General features: G+C 33.1%; 1 protein-coding gene and 1 non-coding gene across 3 annotated transcripts in view; both read left to right on the top strand.

Annotated features, from left to right (window-relative positions):
- Gucy1a2 (guanylate cyclase 1 soluble subunit alpha 2) overlaps positions 1-27,511 on the top strand; it is a 295,914-nt gene that overhangs the window by 61,357 nt on the left and 207,046 nt on the right. The gene's annotated exons all lie outside the window — the stretch shown is intronic.
- On the top strand, positions 24,308-24,380 carry Trnaa-ugc (transfer RNA alanine (anticodon UGC)). Its single transcript has one exon. It is a non-coding gene; the product is annotated as a tRNA-Ala (tRNA).

Genomic DNA, 27,511 nt, shown 5'->3' with positions numbered 1-27,511 from the left:
CTTGAAGTTATAAAAGGGAAAAATGATGTTAAATTTCAGGATAGATATTTGAAAGTATAGTCATTCAATTTCCAATAAAGTGCTTTTTCAACATTTTCTAGCAGGGTAAATGAAGTTCTCTTAGGCTATTCATCTTGTTTCTAAGTATTTTGGGGAAGCTATTGGTTATTAGAAATGAACAGGTTGCTATGGCTAAAGGAAGGAAAAATTGCAGAAATAATGAAAAACTCAATAAATGACTAATCTACTACACATATTCTGGGTTGTCTGTAATAATAATTAATAAAGAAATACCATCCTGAAAGTAGAGTCAAATATGTGTTTGAGGATTTTGTACAGTATTAGTTTAATAATTAGTTTTATAATTTTGAAAATCAGTGGAAACATTTTTAAAACAAGTATTTGAGAAAGATGGAATGATGTATATGTATTCCATCTGCATAAGTAATTTAGGAAAATCATTCAGTAATATTTTTATCATATAAATCCAGTGATTTGAAATCTTCTAAGGATAGACCTGGATTTCAATTTGATACATGTAGACATTTTAGTGAGTGAATTATTATTATTGTTCTTATTTGATCACACAAATACATTTTTAATTGTTTTTGGAGGTACTGGGGATTGAACCCTGGAGCACTCTACATCTGGACTACATCCCCAGTTCTTTTTAGTTTTTATTTTGAAACAGGATCTTGCTAAATTGCCCAATCTGGCCTCTAAATTGTAATCCTCCTGCCTCTGCCTCTGTCTTAAGTTTGCTGAGATTACAGGCATGCACCACCATGACCAATTAATAATATTTTTTAATGTGTAAAATTTGTATATGTGCAATAATTATTGCTAATTTTCAGGTCTTTTAGAATGGAAGAAACTTGGTAAATATGTGTTTTTGTTCACATTTGTAATTGCTTTAAAATGAGAATATGCTAGCTTTTTAATTTAGAAAATATTAAAGCTGTCATTTTGGTTTTATAGGAGTTCACTATTTGGCATGGAGGGTTTGAAGCATTTTTTGACTCTTAGAATTGAAGTTAGCATTTTCAAAAATGTTTCTGAACTAGATTATTACCAATGTTAATTGTTTTATATATTTGAGAAAAATCCATTCAATTTAAAGATACTGCTTCAGATTCCCCCCCATATTTGACTTGTATTTCTATTTAATTTGTATACGGGGTAAGAAATAGACATAATGAAATGATGATTCAAATGTCAAGGCCCCCTGCCAATTCCAATAATAAGGAACTGGCTCATTGAGAAGATGCAATTATCATCTAAACATGCTCATGTAGTTTAAAAATAAAGCAATAGGCTAGATTTTTTTAGTTAGAAAAGAATAGTAATCTGCTCATTCTTACGCTTACATTTCTGCTTACTCACCTGGGTTTGTGAGAATAGGACATTTGGGAGGCTATAGTTGTCTCAAATTGAAACTATAATGAGTAGTGGCTTGGAGTCTTAACCAGGTGAGTAATATTTTTGAATTAGTATGTCACCAAATTCCAGTATGTGGTTTCTTAAAACATGGAAAGAAGAAATAAAATCAGGCTTAAAAATTAATTATGTTCTTGTTGATAAATGTGCCCTTGATATGCATTATTTCCCCATAATAACTGTTCTTATTAATATATTACTTCATGTTGCTTCAAGTCTCTACTTCTTTATTTGGCTTTGAAAAGAAAGTGCTATTTAAAATAATTTAACATATGTAATTCTTAGTCTAACAGTAAAATATTTCATTATTTAACTATTTTGTCTGTGCACTTATACCACCCCTGCCATGAAAGAGAAAAAGTCGAGTTAATCATCAGCCATGACAATAAAACATTTGCAGATTGAACTGAAAATGCTTCCGATAAACCATGATCTTTGTGATTTCATTTTGTGTTGTAAGTCACAAGTTTATTTTATGACTAGAGGTAGAAAATGCTTGTAAGCAAATTGGTGAGATACTAGTGAAACAGAAAGCTATTGTCTTAAGTATTTATATTTTGATCCTACTGTAATGGGTTATAAACATGTAAGGCTTGACCAAGATGTCAACTTGTCACTGAGAGGCATCTGGTGCAATAATCCCTGACAGGTTTCAATTCAGCAGTCTTGAAGTCAGAAGAAACTTCCAGATGGCTTGATTAGGCTTTGGTCACATAACTTGGTTTCCTCTACATCTTCTCTAAGTGCTCATCCATGCCTCACATAGTCTCTCTTCCTCTCTAGTTTTCTCCCACATGACATTCTTGTTTTCATTTCTCCTTAAGCTTAACTTCTTTTTCATCACCTTCTTACTCATCAGATGTGAGGCATTAAATATGGATAAATTAGTTATTAAAAACATATGTGCTAGCAATAAAGACTCTCTTAGCCATCCATAATAATTTGTGCTGTGATCTCTTTCACATCATTCAGTTCTAATATTGTTCTGAGAATTTGGGAGCTTCTTTTGATTTATAAGGCTTTGTAGTCAATTGGAGAAGAAATTTGTTTGCAATTCAGTGACCTTTTTGGGGGTTAACATTTAGTCATGTGAACATAACCCATTGAAGTTGATTTCAAGGTTTCTTAGTGTGGAGTGGACCATGTTTTTAGAGAGGATTATTACAAATCAGGGTAGTGGCACATATCCTCATGTTATAAGGTCATGCATAATAAGTGTGGGGAAAGGGTCAACAGATTGGAAGAGAGGATCCTCTGATAACACCGATTTTAGTAAATCCCTTTAATCTCTTAGTGTCAGATTGATACATCTAGAAATTAAGAAACCTAGACTAATAATTAATGTTTGTACTCCTTTATAAATCATACTTGGTAAATGTGTATTTACATTAGACCAATTGTTATGGTTTAGATGTGGTATCCCCCAAAAATTCATGTGTGAGACAATGCAAGAAGGTTTGGAGGAGAAATGATTGGCTTATAGCCTTAACCCTAATCAGTGAATTAGTCCCTGATGGGATTAACTGAGTGGTAACTGGAGGCAGGTGGGGTGCGTCTGGAGGAAGTGGTTCATGGGAGAGGTATGGCTATGGCATATATATTTTGAATATGGAGAGTCTAGTCTCTCTGCTTCACATGCTTCTCTGCATGTGGTCTGCTTCCCTCCTCCATACCCTTCAATCATGATGTTCAACCTCACCGCAAGCCTGGAGGAATGGAGCTAGCTGCCTGTGAACCGAGACCTCTGAAACTGTGAGCCCTTAAATAAACATTTCCTCCCCTAAAATTGTTCTGATCAGATCTTTTAGTTGCAGTAGCGAAAAAGCTGACTAAAACATCAATTGACCATAAAACATTTTCTCATCCCCATGATTCAATGAATTCAGATTCATTTTAAAAGAGAGGGAGGGGGAAGGTGGCTTATCTACCAGGAGGATTACATTTTACTATAAAGACTGGATAAAAAAATTCTCTTGACAGTTTAGGTGACTAACCTAAGAAAATTACTTATAAGGATTAAATGATATAATCCACCTAAAATTCTTAGCATCTGCAGCTCCCAGGATTAAGTCACTGAATACATATATTATTATTTTCCCCATTACTATTGTTATTGTTCCTTTCCACTTGTAATATTCCCTCTATGCACTCACTTCTTTTTGCCTTAGAGAAGACAGTATCAGATATTAGCAGGTTTAATAATGTTAGAGAAATATCAAACTCACCTAACATCTTTGTAAAACAGAGCTTGGTCTCTGCTTCTTGTCTTCTTAATAAAGATTAGAAGACCACTTGTCACAAATCCTTCAGGAGCTCTATTTGGGTTGATTTTTATTTACAAATTATTACTTTTTAAAAAAATCCCTGGTCTCCTTTGTAGATTCATGAAAGTTTGGAATCAAATTTTCACTACCCTTGTCTACTAATATCACTTATGTTCACTCATCAAAGCATTTTACAGTGGCTTACAAAATGAAAGAGATGGATTAACCTAGCCACAAACTGAATGGCAATGGATTTTGAAAAACAATAAACAACATGAGCTCTTTTGACTTTTTTTTTTTTATTGTTGTTTAGTCGCAATGCTTCAAAGAACCTTAATAACACCCTGGAAGAAGTCCAGCATTTGAAATATATCATCTCTAGGGCAGAACAATAGCATTGTTATTCATCTTCTGTTTTGTTCTCAGGGTTAGCATTGAGGAAAAGTATAACAAAATTACATATTTTAATCCTCAGAAATATCCTCACATTTGTCTCATTAGTTAGAAGCTGCAAGTAAGTTCTGGGAAATAACTTTCAAAAGATAAAGTAGGAAATAACCTATGATTTTCTGTGATCAAATCTGTTTCAAAAATGCTCCTTTCTCTTTTATAGACAGGTGCCCATCTTTTTATGATGTGCTGATTGAAAAGTTTTAAATACATTTATTAATCTTACCATACCGTAAGGAACTGCTGACAGACAAGTTTCATTTGGCTGTCAAGAATTCATTTTTAGGCCAGGTGTGGTAGTGCACGCTTGTAATCACAAGGGCTTGGGAGGCTGAAGCAGGAGGATTTCTACTTCAAAGCAGCCTCAGCAATTTAGCAAGGCCCTAAGAAACTCAGTAAGACCTTGTTTCTAAATAAAATGTGAAAAAGAGGCTGGGTATGTGATCCAGTGGTTCATTCCACTGAAAAAAAGAATTCATTTTTGACTTCCACTTTAATTTAAATTGGGAAAGTATGAGCATTTCTTCTCTGTTCAGATCATAATATTCTATTAGAGACTTTCAATATTGAACTGTACTTTTAGTGATGGACAACTTGACATACGGCTTTCTCTATACATTAGAAGTACATCAGATGTAACTTTATTCAAAATTATCTAGAGTCTTTTTTGTTCTTGTAAGTACAAATGAGGTCCTTATTTAAATTTTTATGTTTTTCATATTTCCCTACAATTTCTTCCTGACTGTTGATTATCCTTTAAAGTAAGATTGGGACAAATTGAGATTTTTATGCAGATATCGGCATTTTTCATCCTGGTCTTTTTTTTCCTTAATGCCTATAATGTTAAAATCAATGTGTTATTACTGTGAAGTTACTGTATTTGGTTTCGAGGACACCATAGGTGATTGCACAGTGAATTATGTACTCCTAACAGTGTCCTTATGCTTAAAGTGCATTTTTTGCCACATTTTAATATTTGTTGACAAGAAAGATTTCAGTCTCCCAAACTTTTAAACTTATCTATGTTGTAGCGTATATCAGTAGATTGTTCACTTTTATTACTGAACAGCATTTCATTGCATAGATATACTACAATTTATGTATTCACCAGTGGATAGATATTAGGTTATTTCCATATTTAGGCCATTTTGAGTAATGGGGCAGTGAGCATTTATGTACAAGAGTCTACAGGGATTCTTTTCCACTTCTCTTGGGCAGATGAATAGGAGTCACTGTGTTGTATGGTATGGATATGTTAAGGCTTTAAAGAAATTGAATTACAGCAGTTTTCCAAGGAGGCCTTGCCATTTCCTATTTGACTAGCAACATGTGAGGATTCCACTTTGTTCACATTCTCACCAACGCTTGGTGTTGTCAATCTTTGTAATCATAGCCATCCTAATAGGTACAGAGTGGTATCTTGGGTTTTAATTCACATTTCTCTGATGACTACTGATGGTATCTATCTTTTCTATGCATATTAGATTGTTATGATTCCTTAGATTGTCTAGTCCTGTGTTTTGCCCATGCTTAACTGTGTTATTTACCTTCCAATTACTGAGTTGTATTTTAAAAAATGTATACATTTTGGATATTATACTGCCTCAAAAAATCATCTTTTAAAGGACATTAGTTTTGATTTTTAACATAGCAACATTTTCTTTTATGAATCATGCTTTTGGTATGATATCTAATAAATCTTGGTGCAGTTGAAGATTACAGATTTTCTCCATTGTTTACTCTTGGAAGTTTTTACATTTAGGTTTGTGATCTGTTTTGAAGTAATTTTTGTATGTTCCATGATGGACTAAGATTTTTTTCCCCTGTTTTTCCCCTATGGACAGTGCTGGGAAGTGACCCAAAGCATGGTGTATGGTACACAAGCACCCTTATCACTAAGCTATACCACTAGTCACTGCTAGAATTTTGATAGGGATTGCACTGAATGTACATATCAGTTTAGGAGGAATAGCCATTTTAACTATTCCATGAAAATGATACCTCTCTCAGTTCATTTTTATCTTAATTTTAATCAAGAATTTTTTTTACAGTTTTTAATGTGTTAGTCTTGCACTTTTTTTGGTCAAATTTACTCTTTTTAATTTTTTTTTCTCATTTTTATTAATATGAAAAAATATGATTGTTTTAAAATTGATATTGAGTCCTTACTAAACTCAGATTAGTTTAACATTCTTAGAAGAGAAAATAAAACTGTTTGGACATAGATTCTTTAAAAATTTTTACAATTCACGTAGTCTTAGAGTTGAGACGGTTATCTTCTTCCCTTTCCCTTTCTCTTTCATTCTTTCTTTCCTTAAAGCACTAGGTAGAAGCTTTAGTGCAGTGTTGATTAGAAGTTGTGAGAACTTAAAATAAAAGCATTCAGTCTTTTATGCTAGGTAGTTATGATGCTAGTTGTTGTTTGTAGATGTTCTTAATCAGGTTGAGAAACTTTCCTTCTATTCCTAGTATACTCAAATATTTTATCTTGAGTAGGTGTTGGATTGTGTAAAGTGTATTTTCTGTGTCTTTTGAGATGACAAGGAGTTTTGTCCTTTATTATGTTATGTTAATATGACATATTACATTAACTGACTTTCAGATGTTGTACTAAACTTAAAATCTTGTCATATATCCCCTATATCCTTTTTATATGTTGCTGTATTTAATTTGCTAATATTTTGTTAAGGATTTTTATATCTTTATATCTGAGAGAAATATTTAACTTTTAAAAATTTCTTATGATGTCCTTGGCTTCGATGAATGATTTGGGAAGTGCTTATACTCCTTTTATTCCTGAAAGAATTTGTGTGGGATTGGTATAATTTCTTCTTTTAATATTTAATAAAACTCACAAGTGAAAGATCTGGGTCTGGGCTTTTCTTTATGGGCTGCTTTTAAATTGCCAGTTCAATTACTTTACTTCGTGTAGGTCTGTTCATATTTTCTATATCTTCTTGATTTAGTTTTGGTTACTTGTGCTTTTCTAGAAACTCGTCCATTTCATATAAATTGTCTAATTAGTTGACCTAAAGTTGTTTATGGTAATCCCATATATTCCTTTCAGTTTTGAGATGTGGCTGATGTCTCCTATTTTGCTCCTGATTTTGGTAATTCATCTTCTCTTCCTCTCTTGTTTTTTCCTGGTAACATTTGATAAATGTTTATAAATTTTGTTAATCTTTTCAAAGAAACAGAATTTTTTCTGTTTTCTATCATGATTTCTCCCCTCATGTCTGATGTTTTCTTTCTTCTGTTTGCATTATGCTTAGTTTACACTTATTTTTTTTTCCAGTTTTTAAACATGGGAATTTAGATTATTGAGTTGAGGTCCTTTTTTAGTATACTCTCTAAACTATAAATTGTCTTTAAGTTCTGCTTTAACCATATCCCATAATTTTTTTTTTAACTTCATTTTACTTGTTTATTTTTTTAAGTAGTCCTGAGGATCCATCCCAGTGCCTCACTTGTGCTAGGCAAGTGCTCTACCACTGAGCCACAACTCCAGCTCCCATCCCATAAGTTTATTTTTTAAATTTTTTACTTGTTCTAATTAGATATCCTATAAGTTTTAATCTGCCATACTCTTGTTTTCCTTTGGGTCAAATTATTTTCTGATCTTTATTGTAAGCTCTTTTCTGAGCAATGGATTATTTGTAATTGTGCTATTTAATTTCCAAGTTAAATGTACATTTGAAATGTATTTGAAGTCATTTGATATTCGTGCTTGCAGTAGGGATTAAAATATGTATTTTAATTATTGCAATATGTCCTTCAAATAATACTAACCTAATATTGTAGATTATAACAATTTTGTCCTCCCCCTACCTTTTTGTAGTGTTATTTTACATGTTATAAACTCAATTATACAATGTTTTTTATTACTATATAATATTAATTATATTTATATGTAATATATAATTTTAAATAATACATATCTCTATAAAAAGCAATTAGGACAAGAAAGAAAAAATACATTCAAGTTTATTCATACACTGTCTTGTATTTATCTTCATATTTACCATTTCCACTGTTCTTCATTTCTTCCCATGTATTATGTATTTTCTTTGATCTTGAAGAAGTTCCCTTAGTATATTTTGTAGAATTGGTCTATTAGTGACCAGTTTTATTACTCATTATTTGTCTGAGAGTGTCTTTATTTCACCTTAATTTTTGATAGGTTTTCTGGATATAGAATCTTTGGTTGGAAGTATTTTTCTTTCAGTGACTTGAATATGTCCTCTATAGTCTTTTGGGCTCTTTGGTTTCCAATTAAGTTAGTTGTTCATTGCATCATTGATCTCTATTCCAATGAATGAAATAGAGCATAGTGGTGTAACGGAGGATAAGTGATCTTGAAAAGAATGATTCAGCAGGGAAGGCTTCACTGTGAAGTTGGCACAGGATATTTTTAAAAGGAATATATAAGGTCCATACATTTCCTTCATATTCTAGTATTGATAGGATTTCTAAACTTGTGACTTTAGTGCACCATTCATGCTAAACATTGTTATCTGGAGCATCTGGTTTAATTTCTCCTTTTTCTTTCATTCATTTTCTCTCTCTCTCTCTCTCTCTCTCTCTGATTCTCTCTCTCTCTTTCTCACCCCTTCCCTACCTCCCTCCTAGATAGAGCTTTTTTTTTTTCTGGCTACTGCAGATATTTAATATGTATTTCAATCTATTATTGGATTCCTTTATTAAGGTTTTTTTTTATTATAAAACAATTACAGGGGTAGGGCTATAGCTCAGTTAGTAAGAGTGCTTGCCTTGCATGCACAAAGCCCTGGGTTCAATCCCCAGCACCACACACACACACAAAAAAAACCAAAACAAACAAACAAACAACAACAACAAAAAAACCCAATTGCAGTATAAAATTTGGAAAATGCAGAATGCTAAGTGTATAACATCTATTTTTATTGTTAATTCCTTGAAATATTCACTGATAGCCTTTTGGTGTATCTCTTTTTATTTTATCCTACAAAACTCATTAGTTACATAGGTATAGATAATGGGATTTTAAAAAATTGGTTTCTGCTAAAAATAATACAAACCAATGTAGCCTATATATTTTATTTTCAGATTTTCATTAGTACTGGAATTAGCTACTTTTCTGCATTGCATGTTCTCTGATTATTCAGTAGAAGTCTAACATACTTCAGCACATCTACTGTGCCCATCTTTGTTACTTCCTATGCAGTTGTCTTGTATGATTTTCAATTTATTTGCAAAGAAAACTTCTGTACTGTAGAAAAGTAAGTGTACCTCTTCTTGGTCAATACTATTTATATATTTCAGTATCTCCTTCTATTACACTGGACTTTATCATTTTCTATTGATAGCTTAGGTTGAAATGACAGTTATTTCAGTGGATATAGTCTTTTTCTTTTAAACTTTAAACAAATTTTTATTACACAAAGGTTGCACATAATTGGATATTTCTTCTACTTTGTACACAATTATTCTTATTCTCCAGAAAGGCTGCTTCTGAACTTCTCATCTGGTGATGGCTAGCACTAAAATCCTGGTTTTAGCAGAATAGTAGTAGAAATGCCTTAGTGATTTAAGTTGAAAGTAGTACACTGGTACATGGCTCTTGCACCCAGTATCAGGAATGTACAAATGTCTTTTTATTCAAAAATACAAAATAAATTATCTGTAAACATGGACAATGACAGCAGTAAACCATTATATATTGTCAACTGAAACCAGTAACTGATGGTTATAGTGATTTTCTTAAATATCAACCAGCCTTTTCTTCAGTCATTTTCTTCACTGATTTCTCTGAAGTTATTGGTGAGGAACTCTACCTTGAGCTTCCTGTCACAGTTCATTAATAATGGTAAAGCACTATTCTGAGAGTTAGAACATGCCACCTCCCATACTACCTCCCATTGCACCCATTGCATTCATTCCAGGGTCCTTTTCTTCTTTAGGAATTTCTGTAACTACAACTTCTGCTGTAGTTAACAGAGGAGCAACTCCAGCAGTATCCAATAAAGTAGTTCTTACAACCTTTGTTGGGTCAGTGATTCCTTTTTCCACCATATTCACAAAATCTCCAAGCATAGCATCATAACCAACTTCTGAGGAACTCTGCAGAATTTTTTCAACTATCAGAGATCCTTCAACACCTGCATTCTTAGCAATGGTCATTGCAGGAATTTTGAGTGTTCTTTTAATGATTTCTATGCCAATTTTTTGATCTTCATTAGCTGGAGTTAGTGAGTCCAAGGCTGGAATGCACCGAAGCATAGCACAACCCCCACCCAGAACAACGCCTTCTTCAACAGCAGCTCCTGTAGCATTGAGGACATCTGTAACTCCTCTGTCTTTCTTTTCATTCACTTTGACATCACTTGTCCCACCAACCTTCAGCACAGTTACTCCATCTGAAAGTTTTGCCAGTCGTTCATTTAGTTTTTCCTTTTCATATTCACTAGTTGTGGTTTCTAATTGTTCTGCAATTTCTTGAACACGCTTTTCAATTTGAGCTTTATCACCTTTTCCTTCAAAAGCATGGCATCATCTTTGGTGACAATGACCTCTCCAACTTTTCCAGTCTTTTTATGTTGTTGTGTGGTACCCCAGCAATTGCTGTTGAACCACAAGGCCAGTATATACTTTTGACTTTTTTTCTGAGCAACAACTGAACTCTGTGGGCCAATCAAGCACTCCAAGAACATTAACGGCAACATTGATGACATGTTAGCATTGTTATGACAGCACCACAGGATACATCTCCTAGGAACACCAGTGGTTGTCTTAGCAACCTTTACCATAGTTCGTCAAAGGAGGACTCCAGAACCTGACTGTTGCTCTGTTGTCAATGTGAGATGATAGCTTACATGGTCATGGTAACCATCTCTGTCTTCCTGAAGTATATGCAAGACAGAAAAATCTCAGAGGCATGAAAACGTAATACACTAGATTTTCTTTTCTCCCTTTTTCATCTTGTGTATTTACACTTCAAAAAGATTCTGTGATTAGGTGTACTCAGATCATAACTTGGTTTTGATTATACAGCAACTTCGAAGTCATGACCTCAATTGCATTGTCTTTTTGCAAGCAGGTTTTGTGATAATGTCTAGTTATGATAATTACAATTGAAATAATCAGCTTTACATGGCCTTTGGTTGACACCATCCTTGAACAAGCACAGAGGTGGTGCTGGGAAGTGATATTGTGTGTGACTGCAAAGTCTCTGGAGCAGGACTTCCTAAATTTGAACCTTTTCTCTGTCCTTTACTAGCTAGGTAACCTTGAACAGTTTTACTTAGTTTTACTTTTTAAAACTTGTTTTCTTTGCCAGTCTCCTGATTAGTGGGGCTCTCCTGTTTTCTCCTATTTCCTTGTAAAAATAATGAGGGCATTTCCCTGTGTTCTACAAGATTGTTTACTACTTCTTTCAGTTTTACCACCAAACACTTATTTAGCATTCCCTTGTTTGTATACCTCATTTTTAATTCATAGTTTTAAGATTGACTCTTCTGTTAAATTTTAATATCATTCGTTTTTAGAGAAAAATGTCAAAAAGTGGCTTAATATTTACAAGTATATGTGATATATATGTATATATCTAAGCACGTGTTTGTGTGTGTGTGTGTATTGTGTGTGTGTGTGTGTGTGTGAGAATTTCAGGTAATTATACATACCTTGTATGTAAATATTCATAAGGGAGAAGAGGGAACTGCCTTCAAATATTTTAAGAGGTATGATAAGAAAAGGAATATGATTTTATTTTGTTTCAGAAGGCAAATCCAGAATCTAGAAGTTATAGGAAACTAGATTTGGTTAAGGATTAAGAGGAATTTTCTAACAATTAGAGATATAAAAATGAAGTGACTTTTCCTGTGAGATAGTGAGCTACACAATATTTAGAAGTTCAAAAAGAAATTGAATGACTACCCCTCAGAGATATTTTAGCAAAGATTCATACAGGGAAGCCCAAACTTCTTCCAAGATAAATAAGATTATCAAATTCCTTTTAGAATGCTGGTTTCAATAGGATAATACCTGTATTATGTTTGTAATCATGGAAGTAAAACTTTTATTCCATTTTATTTTCAGAGTAGATATGGTTTGCATGAAGTGATGAATTGGTAGAATAGGAAGAGTTACAAAAGCTGTAATTCTATTTAGTAATCCTTATTCTCCAGAACCTTAGTACTTGGCAATCTTCAAAATTCAACTCAATAAAGTTTCACTGAAGTGTCATCTATTTTGAGTTCCAAGTTTAGTAACCATTTTCCACTCTTAGAAAATACAATTAAAACTTGATTTATATGACATAGTAAAAGCTGTCTTTAAAACTTTTAAAACTTTATAGGAGAGTCATTTGTTTGTTTTTTCAAGATTCATGAAACTGGACCTTCAGGAAATGCTGAGATAATAAACAAGTCATTAGAATATGCCTCTTTAACAAGTTTTCTTCTGGCTTATATAATTTTTAAGAAATTAAGGTCATTTTCACATTTTTCATACACTGGTAGTTAAAGGTGGATCTCTTATCAGATAGATCTTTCTATCATATTGAAAAAATATGATCCAACACTCTTGGCTCCATTAAACAGTGTTTTAAAATTTTGTGACATAAGGAGTGTAGTTCACCACATTTTGCTTTTCTTAAAGAATCCAAGTATTTATGTTTGAATCACATGAAGGTCTTGGTTTGTTTTTCTTTTTCTCTTAACTGAAGACAGTGTTTTTTGTGGAAGTTCAGGAGAACGAAAAATTGACCTTATTTATAGGAAGAGCAGAGGAAGAAATTTGATCCTCAAACTCTTGTTCTTTGAAGGAGAGGTCAAGAACTATGTTTCTTGTTAGGACAGATTCATCTGTGATGTTGCTGACAGCCGATATTAAGAACATAAAACTACTGCGAAGGAGTTCACATGTCTCAGAATTATGAGTGAATGAGTGACTCTTGGCCATTCAACATGAGCTTCAGAAATCCTTCCTTCCACTTCCAGAAAGGTGTGAGGAAATCACTCCATCTCCACATGTGAAGGAGAACTCACATTATGATTTACAGAATTGAACATTTCATTTTCCTAATTTATGAATATAGTAAGTATAGAGCTGATACTAGAGTTGCCATAAAAAAGAGTTACAATTTCTTATAAATGTTTCACATTAAAAGGATTTTGTGCTACTTGAATATCCTAGGAAGTGTATTAATTCTTCTTACCTTACTGTCCTTATTAGAATAATTATGAATTTTTTTTCCAATTATTTACCATTCCACTATGCTCTGTGATTATAGTGACTTTTTAAATACTATGAGTTGTCTATTCTGTGGAATAAAAAAGTATTTTGTTTAACATACAATATTTGCATTCAGTATAGAAAATAAAATTTTGTGAAGTTGGAATCTTATTTATTCCCCAATTTATAGACATAAATGGTATCTTAACAAATCATTTGTAGATTCTGTTATGTGATTATATATATTATAAATGTATAATATATTATAAATTATAATTTAACATTTTAAATATATAATATAAATATATATTACAGGTTTTACATTTCAGTCATTTCTCCATTCATAAGATGATGTGAGTTTTGTTTTGGTACAGGAGGATTGAACCCAGGGGCCCTTAAACATTTAGCCACATCCCCAGATCTTTTCATTTTTTTGAGACAGAGTCTTGCTAAGTTGCTTAGGGCCTCACTAAGACTGGCTTTGAACTTGAGATTCTCCCGCCTCAGACTCCTGAGCTGCTGGGATTACAGGCGTGTGCCATTGTGCCTGGACAAAATATGACTTTTTGAACTTGTGGCCACAATAATAAATTACAGAAGACAATGAGTGATTTTTGTCACTATATGAGAACAAATGAACAAACAACAAAAAAATCCCTCTAATTTGCTCTTCCTGACAGAGGTCCTTTGACACTGTAAAGTATGTTTGATTTTCTTAAAAGAATGTTATCTTGTAAACTTTATATATGATTCGATCCCCTTAGTTTTCCCCAGTTATTTTTTTTAAGAGAACCACTCTTACAGTGTAGCTTTCTGAGTGCTGACAATATTCAATTTATAAGGCTGTTTCTCACCACTATCATATAACAATTTGAAGTAACGTAATTTAAAAAAATGTGTTGAGAGTCTTCTTAAAGTCTAAATATAGAATATACATATATTTGCTTCATTTCTCTCATCCACTAACTTGATAATTCCAAGGGGAAGAGATGATTAAGTGGGTCTGGTATGAACTGTTCTTTATAATCTGAGCAAGACTCAGATCTCATATTTCATGAAGGAGGAAAAACATTCTCATAAGCTTCAAAATGCTTCTGTTGTTTATGTGTATATGAATTGACTTGAGTGCTTTATTGTTTTCCTATCTGTCGCCTTAATAATTTTGGAATCATTGTATTTAAATCATACATATTTTTACCTATCATACTTTCATAGGTAAGAGGATTTACTGGGTTAAATTTTAGCTATATCTCTTCCACTACCTACTTCAGCAGGGATTACTATCATCAAAAATATGGCTTATTTTGAAATTTTAAGTTTATTTTATTTGAGATACTTAATTCCCCAATTTTATCTGTCTCCTTTATCACGGTTGGCACTTAATATTTGGGTTGGTTTTCTTGGTTTGGCATACTGAGTTGACTAAGTCACTATTTTTAGCATATAAGTTTCAGAGTTTTTCTCAAAAGTATACTTTATGACTGAGGAAGTTTTGAGTTTTAATAGCACAGATTCTCAAGGTTGCTTCAGACAAACTATTAACTTTTTTTTAAAATAAACTACCAGGTATTATTGTATAAAAGATATTTTTCCTTTAGTTTTAGTATAAGATGTCAAAAATACTTTTTTCATCTAGTCAAAAATTTGAGTAAAAAATGATCATCTAATCATTTATTCTGTATATTTTCCCACTAGAATTAATTAAAACATTTAAAAGTCCATAATCATTTGCCTTAAATCAGAGGTCCAGAACCCCTGACAGTCTTTACCCTTTTGAGTGTAATTTTAAACAAGTTTCATAATGTCTTGGTACAAAATTGACTGGCAGTAGGAGAGAAATCATTATGTGTTCTAAATTCTGTCCATGACAATGCAGATATAAGACTTCATTGTGGCAGTAATTGTGACAGATTGAAAGGTAATTGAAATTTAACACTAAAGTGATTATTCTTTAAAATTAGTGACTTCTAGTTTCAGATTGAAATATATATCTGTTTATGTTTTTAAAAAGATGATTGTAGGGAATAGGCCTTTTGAAAACCTCAGGATTTTAATGGACCATGAGGAAAATGGAAAGCAGATGAACCTGACAGGCAACATGATTTTTTTTTTTTGCTACTCTTTTAAAGTTATTAATTATAAAGGTGGAGACAATGATTATTATCTCATTTCACTCTAATAATTTTTGGGATAGATACCATTATTGAGACCCACTTTTTAGATGAGGAAACTGAAGTACAAGTAGGTTAAGAAAACTTTTCCAAGACACTATACCTGGTACATGCCAAAGGCATAGTATCTGGAGCCAGGTGGTCAGCCCCTAGAGCTTGTGCTACAATGTGTGGACTGAAACACTCTTCACTAGCATATCCTTCTGAAGGAATAGTGAACAACATTTATTTATTGCAAAAAAAGGCTGCTGGTCTTGGACTGGAACTGGGGCTGGGGCTCAGTAGTGGTGCACTCACCTTGGCATGTGTGAGACCCTGGGTTTGATCCTCAGCACCACATAAAAAATAAAATAAAGGTATTGTGTCCACCTACAACTAAAACAAAATATTTTTAAAAAGAACTGCTGTTCTGGGCTCTGTATACAGTTTTTATTCTTAGAGTCTAAAATCAATGTGGGAAATAAGAGATATAAATATATTCAAAGAACGTGATTAATGCATAAGGGATAAAGAAGTTATCCACTGATTATTAGTGTGAGTTTATGATTTTCTATTTTTGAGATAAGCTAAATTTCTTTTTGATGTCACAGGTAAATAATATTTTTATTGTCCTTCAAGTACAAGTGTAAATCTTGGCTAACTATGCTATTGGCAATTGTGATTTTTCTTTTAACATTATGACAATAAGTTATGTGTACTGCTTCTGGAAAATTGAAATATTTTGAATTTATTTCTTACTTGTTTTCAAATCATACAGGAAATCCTGATATCATCTTTTTTTTTTTTTTTTTTTGGTGCTGGGGATCGAACCCAGGGCCTTGTGCATGCAAGGCAAGCACTCTACCAACTGAGCTATCTCCCCAGCCCCTGAGCTATCTCCCCAGCCCCTTGATATCATCTTGATTGCTTTATATAACACTCTTCAAAGATGTTAAAAAATTAGATTTTTTTCTCTAATTTTGATGTATCCCAAATTGTAGGAAGAGAGAAAGCTTTAATTTGTTTTTTTAGTTTTATTTTGCATATGGTCTTGGAAAAACCTAGTCTGTTTTTACCCCATGGAAATTACTTCTGATTATGGTAGTGGCTCCAGATAGCTTTAATCCATGACTTCTTAACCTTTGTCTTACAAAGCTTATCTTATTTTACAAATTATTGTTTCTCCTCATCCAGTTTAAATTAATAGTGTAGTCTATCATTCAGCTCTCTATTTTCTTCCTTATAATTTTGATAGATTGTTACCACCATCATTTCATTTTACAGTATTTGCTGAAGTCAAAAATTTTAAAAATTCTTGATTTTAATGCATATTTTTGGTCATATATATCTTTATAAGTTGTCATGATATTGCATTTAGCCTGTGCATAATGTCCGACTGCCAATGGTACATTTATGAGGATATGGCTGTGGGCCTTTAGAAGTTCTGAGATCTCATCTGAGCTGGTCTCATTCCTGACCCATTTGTTTCTTGTCCTCTTAGGTTTTAGTCAGACATGTTGAGTTTTGTCCATTACTTTATACCTGACATTTAGCCATTATCTGGCATCTAGCAGGCACTCAGAAATGAAATGGAGGGATTAAATTATTTTGAAATTATTCTGCTTTGTTTTTAGGCTCAAAGTGTGAGAATATAAGTGACAACATTTGGGGCTGGGGAGATAGCTCAGCTGGTAGAGTGCTTGCCTTGCAAGCACAAGGCCCTGAGTTCTATCCCCAGTACTGCCAAAAAAGAAAAAAAAAAAAAGTTACCACATTTTGAAAAGTACAGTTTAGTTGTGAAGTATCATATTAGATAAAATTATTTATATATTAGTGGTCATATTTAAATTTTCACTGCTAACAAAATTATTTGATTATTTAAACTACATTTCTCTAATTTACAATCTGTCTGGTATAAATGACAAAAATAAAATTGCAAATAAAATCCTAATGTGATAATTTCCTAATGGGTGCTGATTTATGAGTTCAATTTCAGTTATTGTCTATAACATAAGTAATATAATCATTTTATTTTTCTTCATTTTTAGCATGTTTCTATAATGAAAACTATAAATTTTGACTTCAACTCCTTAGTCATTTTTCTTTCCCTTCTTCTGTTGCCACTGCTGCCTGCATATATTCAGTCAGGGTTCAGTTCATGACTTACTTCATTCCAAGTATATTGGAGGTATATATGAATAGAACGTATTTTCAACTCTTAAGGAATATCATAATGCTTACCACCCATATTGTGAGTGCAGGTGTGTGTGTGCATGTGTGTGTAGTTCCTGTTTTTCTCCAATTACATTGTATGTTTCTTAAGGATATGAACTGATTCTTAACCATATATATTTCCTTAGCACCTAGTAAGTACCTGGCAAAACGTAGACATTTGTTGAGTGAATAAACTCACAAAGACTTTACCCTTTGTTTTGAGAGCATATGAAAAAGTATTTCATTCATAAACTTGAACTCAAATTTTTCTTTCATCTTAACATTTAAGTATAGGACAGGTATTTTTCATCTGTTTTATAGTTGAGGAAACAGAAGCAAATGTTATAAATGATTTACTGCATTCTGCTGATACATGTACATGCTGGTCTGCTGAAACTTGTCTCAGAATCAATTTTATGAAGAAAGCTAAATATGGAAGTGTTAAGAGCTCAGCAAAATTTCAACTTTCATAGAATATGTGCTTTTGCAGAGTCAAATTGCTAGTTAACATGCACTTGATGTCAGAATTCATAAACAAAAATTTTCTTTTTTTATTTGTGCTTTTTAGATATACATGACAGTAGAGTATATTTTGACATATTTATTAAAAAATGGAGTATGTCTTATTCAAATTAGGATCCCAGTCTTGTGGTTGTACATGATGTGAAGATTCACTGTGGGGTATTAATATATGAACATAGGAAAGTTATATCAGATTCATTCCACTGTCTTTCCTATTTTTATCCCCCGCTCCATTCCCTTCATTCCCCTTTGTCTAATTCACTGAACTCCTATTCTTCCCTTACCCTCATTGTTGTGTGTTAGCATCTACATATCAGAGAGAATATTTGACCTTTGGTTTTTGGGGATTGGCTTACATTTCTCTTAATATTCTTTAATTTTGTTAATTTCTGAGAGCCTACATTGTATAAGTTAGTGTTTTATGCATGTTAAGGATATAATGTTAAGTAAACCATCTGTTGTTATATGCTTCTGCCAGATGAAAGGTAAGACTCAAATATTTGGTGGTAATTCCTAAAATGGAAGAACTTTGTTTTTTGTTTTTGTTTTTGACTTATTTGCTTAGTTATTGTTTATCAAGTGTTTATGAGCCGGACCCTGGAATAAATATTTCATATATGCAATCTCATTTAATCTTTTCAATAACCCCATGAGGTCAAAAAATCCTTATCCCTACTTTACAAATAAGAAAATCAAAGTATAAATATTATGGGATCATCAGAGAGTAAGTAATTTGTTCTTTGAGGAAGACATGGAGAAAGAAATGAGGAAGAGGAGAATGGTATGGTCATATTGTGTCAAGAAAGATTTAAAAATTTATATAAAACATGTTCTTAGTGGAAGAGTGACAGTTTTTCACCAGAATGGTTTTAGTCCCTTCATCATTTTTGAAGCCTTTTTTGGATCATATTTTGTCTTAAGGATCATATTTCTGGCATGGATCCCTGGGAATATGTGGAAAAGACATCTTAGAATGTTCCAGTTGGCTGGAAGTGTGGAAACATCTGAGGGATTTTTCTAGTCAGGTCCAGTAGAAACAGAAATCTTGCTGTAAGTTCTGGTCTTGGAGCATTTCAGGATATGGGAAATTGAATTTAGTGAACATGGAAATAATAATGATGAGAAATCCATAAACAAGTTTTAAAAATAGGTGACTTCCATGCCCTGTTCCTGACTTTTCCCATGGTGTCACATAATTACGTTATGTTGCACATGGACTGAGTAAGGCAGAGTGCATGGCAGTTAACCTTATAACCTGATGTCTTCACTGGCTTTAGTATTTATTGCATGTATTGACTTGATTATAAAATATGAAAAGGAAAGTCAAAAATAAACTGATGGGATTCTGACTGTAACAAAATTTCAGAGAAAAAATACACTCAATCGTTTTTTATCATTAGAATGTCAATAAAGCATGGAAGTGCCATTATTTGAGAGTAATGATAGTAACGAGTCTAAAGAAAGGAACTAATGAAATACAGATTTTTAAAAAGAAATCCAATTTTGTTAAAGTTGACTTTATTCATTACTAGGAAGGAAATCAACAACTTAATGTTTTCCTGTTCATTTGAACCGCTAATACAGTGTTAACAAGAAGCATCTTACATAGATGGTTAAATGGCCAAATAAGTCATTTTTTAATCATAAGATTCAAATGGCAAACATTTGGAAATATTAAGCCATTAAACATAATTCAGTTTCTTTTAATAGATTAAAATTGCCCCCCCCACCAAAATCAACCCTGTTTATACTTTCAATGAGGTTTAACAAATTGACACTTCATTTACATTGATGTATCATAAATTTTGAATTAGTGGAATGTTATTTAATGACTTTTGGATTTGTTTCTAGTGATAGAACTAAAGCATTACTGGAAGCTACTTAATTCAGCTTCAGTCTCATTCCAGGTAGGTGTTCCTATCTTCTGTTCCTCCTCGACTGTTGGGTAACTATGGAGGGCCTGACCTATTGTGAGCTCTAAATCATTTCTTTTGAGATCAAGCATCATTAGTTTCTTGAGCTTTCACTCCTGCAGTATGTTTTTCTGAGATTGCATTTAATTTGTCCTCCAATGGGCAAACTCTCACTTCTCACTATGGCCTGAGTCGAATGCCATGATCCAGATGTGATCTCGCCAGGGAGGGGCTAGGGCAGCTTGAGATGGAAGTCAGGCTTCCATTAATGCAGTTGGGCATTTTGTCCTCTGGAAACACATCAGGTCTTTGTCTCATGTTGACTTGGTATTCAATAACTATGCCCAGATCATTTTGAAATAAATTTTCCATCTAAGTTCTATTTGTCTTTGAAATTTGTTTTTGTGTAAATTGTCACTGTTAAATTTCACCTCATTAGTTTTAATTTATGACTCTAGTCATTAAAATATTTTTGAAGACTGATTCTCTCATCGGTTTAGTAAGATACTCCTTCTGTAAGGATGCATTTTAGCATGTCCTTAACAATGGAAGGGAAGTGGAGGAAATACAATAGGAAAATACTATCAAAAAGTACATTATATGATATTATAAGTGTTTTAACAGTAACCATTGGTAGTTTTATAGTATATACTTCCCATTTTCATTATTATAAAAATCTTCCCTCATATTTACATATGCTTTCCAAAGTAATTACTAACAATAACACATCCTAATTACATGATACATCTGCTCCAAATACATAAAACATCTTTACTAAATACTTTTCTCCCTATGTGGATGACCTATTTTCTCAATTTTAAATATTTCTATATATTTTTGAGTGAAATTACTAAGTACATTTATATGGTTAATACCATGACTGGCAGTTTAAAGCTGTTTTCTATAATAATTACATCAGTAATGGATTTTACAGTGTTTTTAGTTCTCTCTGGAAAGCATCCATAAATTTGTCAGCACTAAACAACAAATCAACTTTCTTTTTACTACATTTGCCCTAATTACATACACTTTTTTTTAAGCTCCTAGAATTCTGTTCCTAGATCTTTGATATATTTCTATGGTCTCTGAGATTTCAGGAAAAGATGTAAGCAAAGAAACTACATTGAGTTATGCTGTCAAAAGACAATATTTCAGTAACTTTAAAGATCAAATTGGCTTTTCCGATTCTAGAATCAGCCATCATTTCATTCTATAAAATAGGATTGAGTGCTCTATTGGGCATGACAGACAGGTGACTTTATAAGGTGGGAATGAGGGAGCATAATAATGAAAATGGACTAGTTAACTTCAGGTTGCTTTTTTTTGTAAGGGGTAAAATAGAGGGGACTTCCTTACTATGCAGGCTCTGGTTGACTGGATCCCTTTTGCTGCAGATCTCCTGTTTTCAAGAAATACTGGTCTGTTTTTGGTTTTGCCTACTTCCTTAAAGGTTTGGTTTGATTATGTGTCATTAAACAGGTGAATCCAATTTGGTTTGTTCTGTTGGGGACTAGTGCAGGAGTTTAGTTAAAACAATGGTCTATGGATTTCATTTAGCAATGTCAGTCATATAATTGTAAATTGCTAGTTATGTTTACCTCTACTTTTGTGTGTCTGTGGTGATGGGGATTTAACCCAGGACCTCATGCATGCTTATCATGTAGTCTCCCACTGCAATGTGAGCCATATTATCTTTAAACATTTGGTAGATTCAATATTCTGTGAAGCTTTCCTGACTCTCACATGAAATTAACCAATCTCTCTCTTTTAACCATCTGTGTTCTATCCATTTTTCTGAGTACTTGTACTCCTTAAGTTTTTTGTTATCCAATGAGTATAAATATATGTATATACATACACACACGTGTATATATGTTATGTGTGTGTGTTTGTGTGTGTGAAATTTGTCCAGCGTCACTTCACTAAGTATTGATGTTCTTCTTATATTAGTATGAAGCCCAGAGTGAGGCACAGTATAAATTTTCAATAGGATGGGTGCTAAATTAGTTAGTAGGAATACATTCTGGAGATTTATTATACCGCATGGTGACTATGGTAAGTAACAATATATTATATACTTGAAAAATTGCTAGGAGACTACATTATAAATGTTCTCTCCACAAATAAATGATAATTTATTATTATGCGATGGATATGTTAGTTTGACTTAATCATTTCAAAATGTGTGTGTGTGTGTGTGTGTTTGTGTGCATACACACACTAAACAGCACATCGTATGCCATACAAATATAAATTTTACTTGTCTATTGTATCTTAATATAGCTGTGGGGAAAAGAAAAATCAATAAATGCCATGAAGTGAAAACTTGAATGAGTGAATGGACTGTGCCACCAGCACCTTCCCTGTTCTCAGACTCCTGGCAAAGAGCCCTGCTGACATTGACTTGTGCCTGGATCACAATGTCCCCATTATTAATCCCCTTTTAATTTCATTTTATCTGATTTTTCAATGGGAAAAATTCCTTGCCTTTTCTTGGTAAATATAAATGAAAGGGAAGAAATAGCTAGAGTAATTATTGGATTGTAATACTTTTCTAGCTAAACACTGGTTTCATTTTTCTCTTGAAAGTTTTGCCTTTGTTTTAAAATTTTACTGGGCCAAGAAAGCAGGCTCAGAGATATTTGTGTCCTGGTTTTTACCACTAGTAATTTTTTCTTATGAATAACTGTCCTACATAAACAAATATTGAACAGTTTTCAAGGACAGATTTTTACTCTTCTGTCTCACTTCTACTCAAATTTTTTATAAAGGTATGTCCACTTATACGATAATTATTTTTTATTAGAGCATTAGGGTGGTATACAGATAGCAGTGGGTTCATTTTGACAAAGTCATACATGCAAGAATTCTGATTTCAATCCTCTTTTGCCCCTTTCCCTCCCCTCCTTCCACCCTGTATATGCCTCCTCTACTCTTCTGATCTTCCTTTTGCCCATTTATTTATTTGTATTTGTTCTAATTGCTTATACATGACAATTGAATGCATTTTCACCCATTGTACACAAATGGAGCATAACTTCTCATTCCTCTGACTGTACATGGTGCTGAGTCATACCAGTAGTAAAATCATACATGTATATAGGGTAGTAATGTCTGTTTCATTCTACTGTCCTACTTATTTATTTTCATTTGGTATTTCTACATATACATAAAGGTGAAATTCCCTGAGGTATATTCATATATGCATATAACATTACTTTGTTAAATTCATTCCATATTTTCTCTTTTCTCATCTCTCTCCCTCACTCTCACCTTCTTATACTCCTCTGACATTCTCTATATCTTTGTGATATTTGATCCCCCTTCCTTTTCTTTATTGTGCTCTAGAGCTTTCACATATGGGAGAAAACATTTGACCCTTGGTTTTCTGAGTCTAGCTTCTTTCACTTAGCTTGTTGTTCTCCTTTCCATCCATTTACCAGAAAATGCCATAATTTTATTCTTCTTTATGGTTGAGTAAAACTCCATTGTGTAGATATGCCACATTTTCTTGATCCATTCATCTATTTTAGACATCTGAACTGATACCATAATTTGGATATTGTGAATTGTGCTATTGTAAACATTGAAGTAACTGTATTGCTATAGTATGCTGATTTTTGTCTTTTGGAAAATGCCAAAGAGTGGGATAACTGGGTCATATGGTGGTTCCATTCCTAGTCTTTTAAGGAATCTCCATACTGTTTTCCAGAGTAGTTACATTAATTTGCAGTCCCACCAACAATGTATGAGTGTACCTTTCCGCCCACATCCTCACTAAGATAACTATTTAAATATCTTAAACTTTATAAAACAAATGTGCTGAGTATAACCCTGATTAAAAAGCCAAAGATATATCTAGGAAAGAAAACTATAGACCAATCTTCCTGATGAATATAGATGCAAAAAATCCTTAATAAAATATTAGCAAACTACATTCAAAAACATATTAAGATGATAATATACCATGACCAAGTGGGCTTCATTCCCAAGGATGAAAACTTGATTCAATATATGCAAATCAAGAAATTTAATTCACCACTTAAATAGAATTAAGAACAGGAACCATATGATCATCTCAACAGATGTAAAAAAGACCTTTGATAAAATACAGAACAATTCATGTTGAAAACATAGGAGAGGGGTTGGGGATATAGCTCAGTCGGTAGAGTGCTTGCCTTGCAAGCATGAGGCCCTGGGTTCGATCCCCAGTACCACCAAAAAAAAAAAAAAAAAAAAAAAAAAGAAAGAAAAAATAGGAGAAACTAGGGATAGAAGGAACTTACTTTAACATTATAAAGGTCATATACAGCAAACCAAAGGCACCATCATACTGAATGGAGAGAAACTGAAAGTCTTTCCTCTAAAAATCAGGAATGAGATAGGTATGTCCACTCTTACCACTTCTTGTCAATATAGTTCTCAGAGCTCTAGCCAGAGCATTCAGGGAAGAGAAGGAAATTAAAGTGATATAAATAGGAAAAGTCAAACTGTCATTGTTTGCTAATGACATTACTTATATCTAGAAGACTCAAAAAAATTTCACCAGAAGACTTCTAGAGGTAATAAATGAATTTTGCAAAGTAGCAGAATACAATATGAACATTCATAAATCTAAAGCTTTTATATAATTCAACAGTTGTTCAACTGAGGAAAAAATTCAGGAAGACCATCCCTTTAACAATATCCTCAACAACAACAACCAGGGAATTAATCTAACCAAGAAGTTGAAAGATACCTACAATGAAAATTATAGAACATAGAAAAAAGAAATGGAAGAAGACCTTAGAAGATAGATCTCCCATATTCTTGGATAGGTAGTATTAATATTGTCAAAATGACCATATTGTAAAAGCAATAGGCACATTCAATGCAATCTTCATCAAAATACCAATGACATCCTTCACAAAACAAGAAAATATAGTCCTTGAATTCGTGTAGAAGAATAAAAGACTCAGAATAGCAAAATAGATTCTGAACAAGAAAAGTAATGCAGGAGGTATCCACAATACCTGATCTGAAATTATATTACAGAGGTATAGTAGCAAAAACAGTGTGGTATTGGCATCAACATAGACATGAAGACCACAGAACAGATTAGAAGACACAGAGACAAACCCATATACTTCACTGTCATCTGATACTTGACAAAGTTGCCAAAAAATGTATGTCGGAGACAAGACAGTCTTCTTTCAACAAATGCTGCTGGGAAAATGATATTTATATGTAGAATAATGAAATTAGATGTGTCTTTTGTCCTGCAAAGGCAAAGCAAAATGACTCAAAGACTAAAGAATTATACCAGAAACCTTGAAAATGCTAGAAGAAAACAGTCAAACTCCATTATATAAGCATAGGCACCAAATTTCTCAACAAGACCCCTTTAAACTCTAGAAATAAAACAGAAGTCAATAAATGGTATGCCATAAAATTAAAAATCTTCTGCACAGTAAAGAAAACATGAGAATAAAGAGAGAACCTTCTGAATGGGAAAGAAACATCTTTGCTGGCTTTCCCTCTGGTGGGAGATTAACATCCAGAATATACAAAGAACTCAAAAAAATCAGTGTCAAAACAGCCCAATCAATAAATGGTCAAAGGCATTAAACAGAAATTTCTCAAAAGAGAAACACATGGCCAACAAATGTATGAAAAAAGTATGACTAATTAGAACAAATAAAGTTAAACAACTCTAGCAACCAGAGAAATACAAGTCAAAACTATCCACAAATTTCATCTCACTTCAGTCAGAATGACAGTTATCAAGAAAATGAATAAAAACAAATGCTGAAGAGAATGTGAGGGAAAAGGTACACTCATACATTGTTGGTGGGACTGCAAATTAGTATAATCACTTGGAAAGCAGTGTGGGGTTTCCTCAGGAAACTAGGATGAAATCACCATGTGACCCTGCTATGCCACCCCTCTGTATTTATCCAAAAGAACTAAATTCAGCATACTACAGCAATACAGTCACCTTGGTGTCTATAGCGGCACATTCACAATATCCAAATTATGGGATCAACTCAGATGCCTGTCAGTAGATAAATGGGTCAAGAAAATGTGGCATATCTACAAAATGAAGTTTTACTCAGCCATAAAGGAAAGTGAAATAATGGCATTTGCCTCTAAATATATAGAAATGGAGAACATCATGCTAAGTGAAATAAGCCAGATTCAGAAAAACAAGGATCAAATGTTTCCTCTCACATGTGGAAGCTAGAGCACAATAAGGGAAAGAAGGCAGTTGGGGAGGGGAGCAGATACAATGATACAGGGAAGATCAGTGGAGTAGGAGAACGAGAGTAAGGGAGGAAGGAAAAGAAGGGAAGAAATATGTAATGAATTTAACAGAATCATGTTCTATGCACACACACACACACACACACACACACACACACACACACACACACACAGAGTAGAAAGTACCAATCAAAAATACCAGGAGTGAAAGGAAGATCAGTAGGGTAGAAGAGGGAGGAAAGGGGGAGGGAGGAGGGAAAGTAAAGTGGAGGGGGACTTGGAATTGAAATCAAATTTCTTGTATGTATGAACCCAAATACTATGTATAATTATAATACTTTAATAAAAAATTAAAAGGATCAAATAAGTAGTCAGATAAAAAAAATAAAACCAGTAAGGTTTATGATTAAACATTTCTAACATTTATTGGTAAATTTTAAATAAAACAATAATAAAGATGAATAATATTGTTAAAAATAAATGTGCTACACACTTGTTGTTTTAAGAAAGATTTTTATAATTTTCAAGGTAACACAAAGACTTTTAAGTTGGGACTCAACAGGATGGGAGCCTACTCAGCTGGCAGAATGGGAGATAAATCGCCCAAGCAACTTTGTGTGTAAGAGATCCATTTGCCTAGGTAGATTTTGTTGACATTCCTCTGAGAGAAATGATCCTTAACATGTAGCAGAGTTTAGCATATGGGAGCAGTCAGCCTGACAAAAAGCTGGTGTTCAGACAAATTTAGCAGCCCAGAGTTGAACAGCTGCAGCAAACAGGCAATTTTCAGGAGCCATAAAAAGTGAAGATTAACCTGAGACATGGTGGGGATGGTCACCAAGGGAGGCATCTGAGTGACCAGCCCTGATGTGGACCACTGCTGTCTGCTGAACACTATCACCAGTCATGTGTTTGAATTGGTCTTGGAATAAGAGGTTGAAAAATGGAAGGAATAGGAATAAACTAAAAGAATAGGGATGTAGGGAATGAAGCATATTAGCTTGCTCTTGGTCAAAGCATTAATTCATTCAACATGTACTAAGTATATTCCAGGAGCCCAGCAATGATAGGTCTAAAATTGTGGATGTGTTAATTCTTACAACAGTAC

Source organism: Sciurus carolinensis, chromosome 11 (assembly GCF_902686445.1).
Source record: "Sciurus carolinensis chromosome 11, mSciCar1.2, whole genome shotgun sequence".
NCBI classification, from domain to species: domain Eukaryota; kingdom Metazoa; phylum Chordata; class Mammalia; order Rodentia; family Sciuridae; genus Sciurus; species Sciurus carolinensis.
The sequence above is the reverse complement of the archived record's forward strand: the minus strand, read 5'-3'. Positions and strand labels throughout refer to the sequence as shown.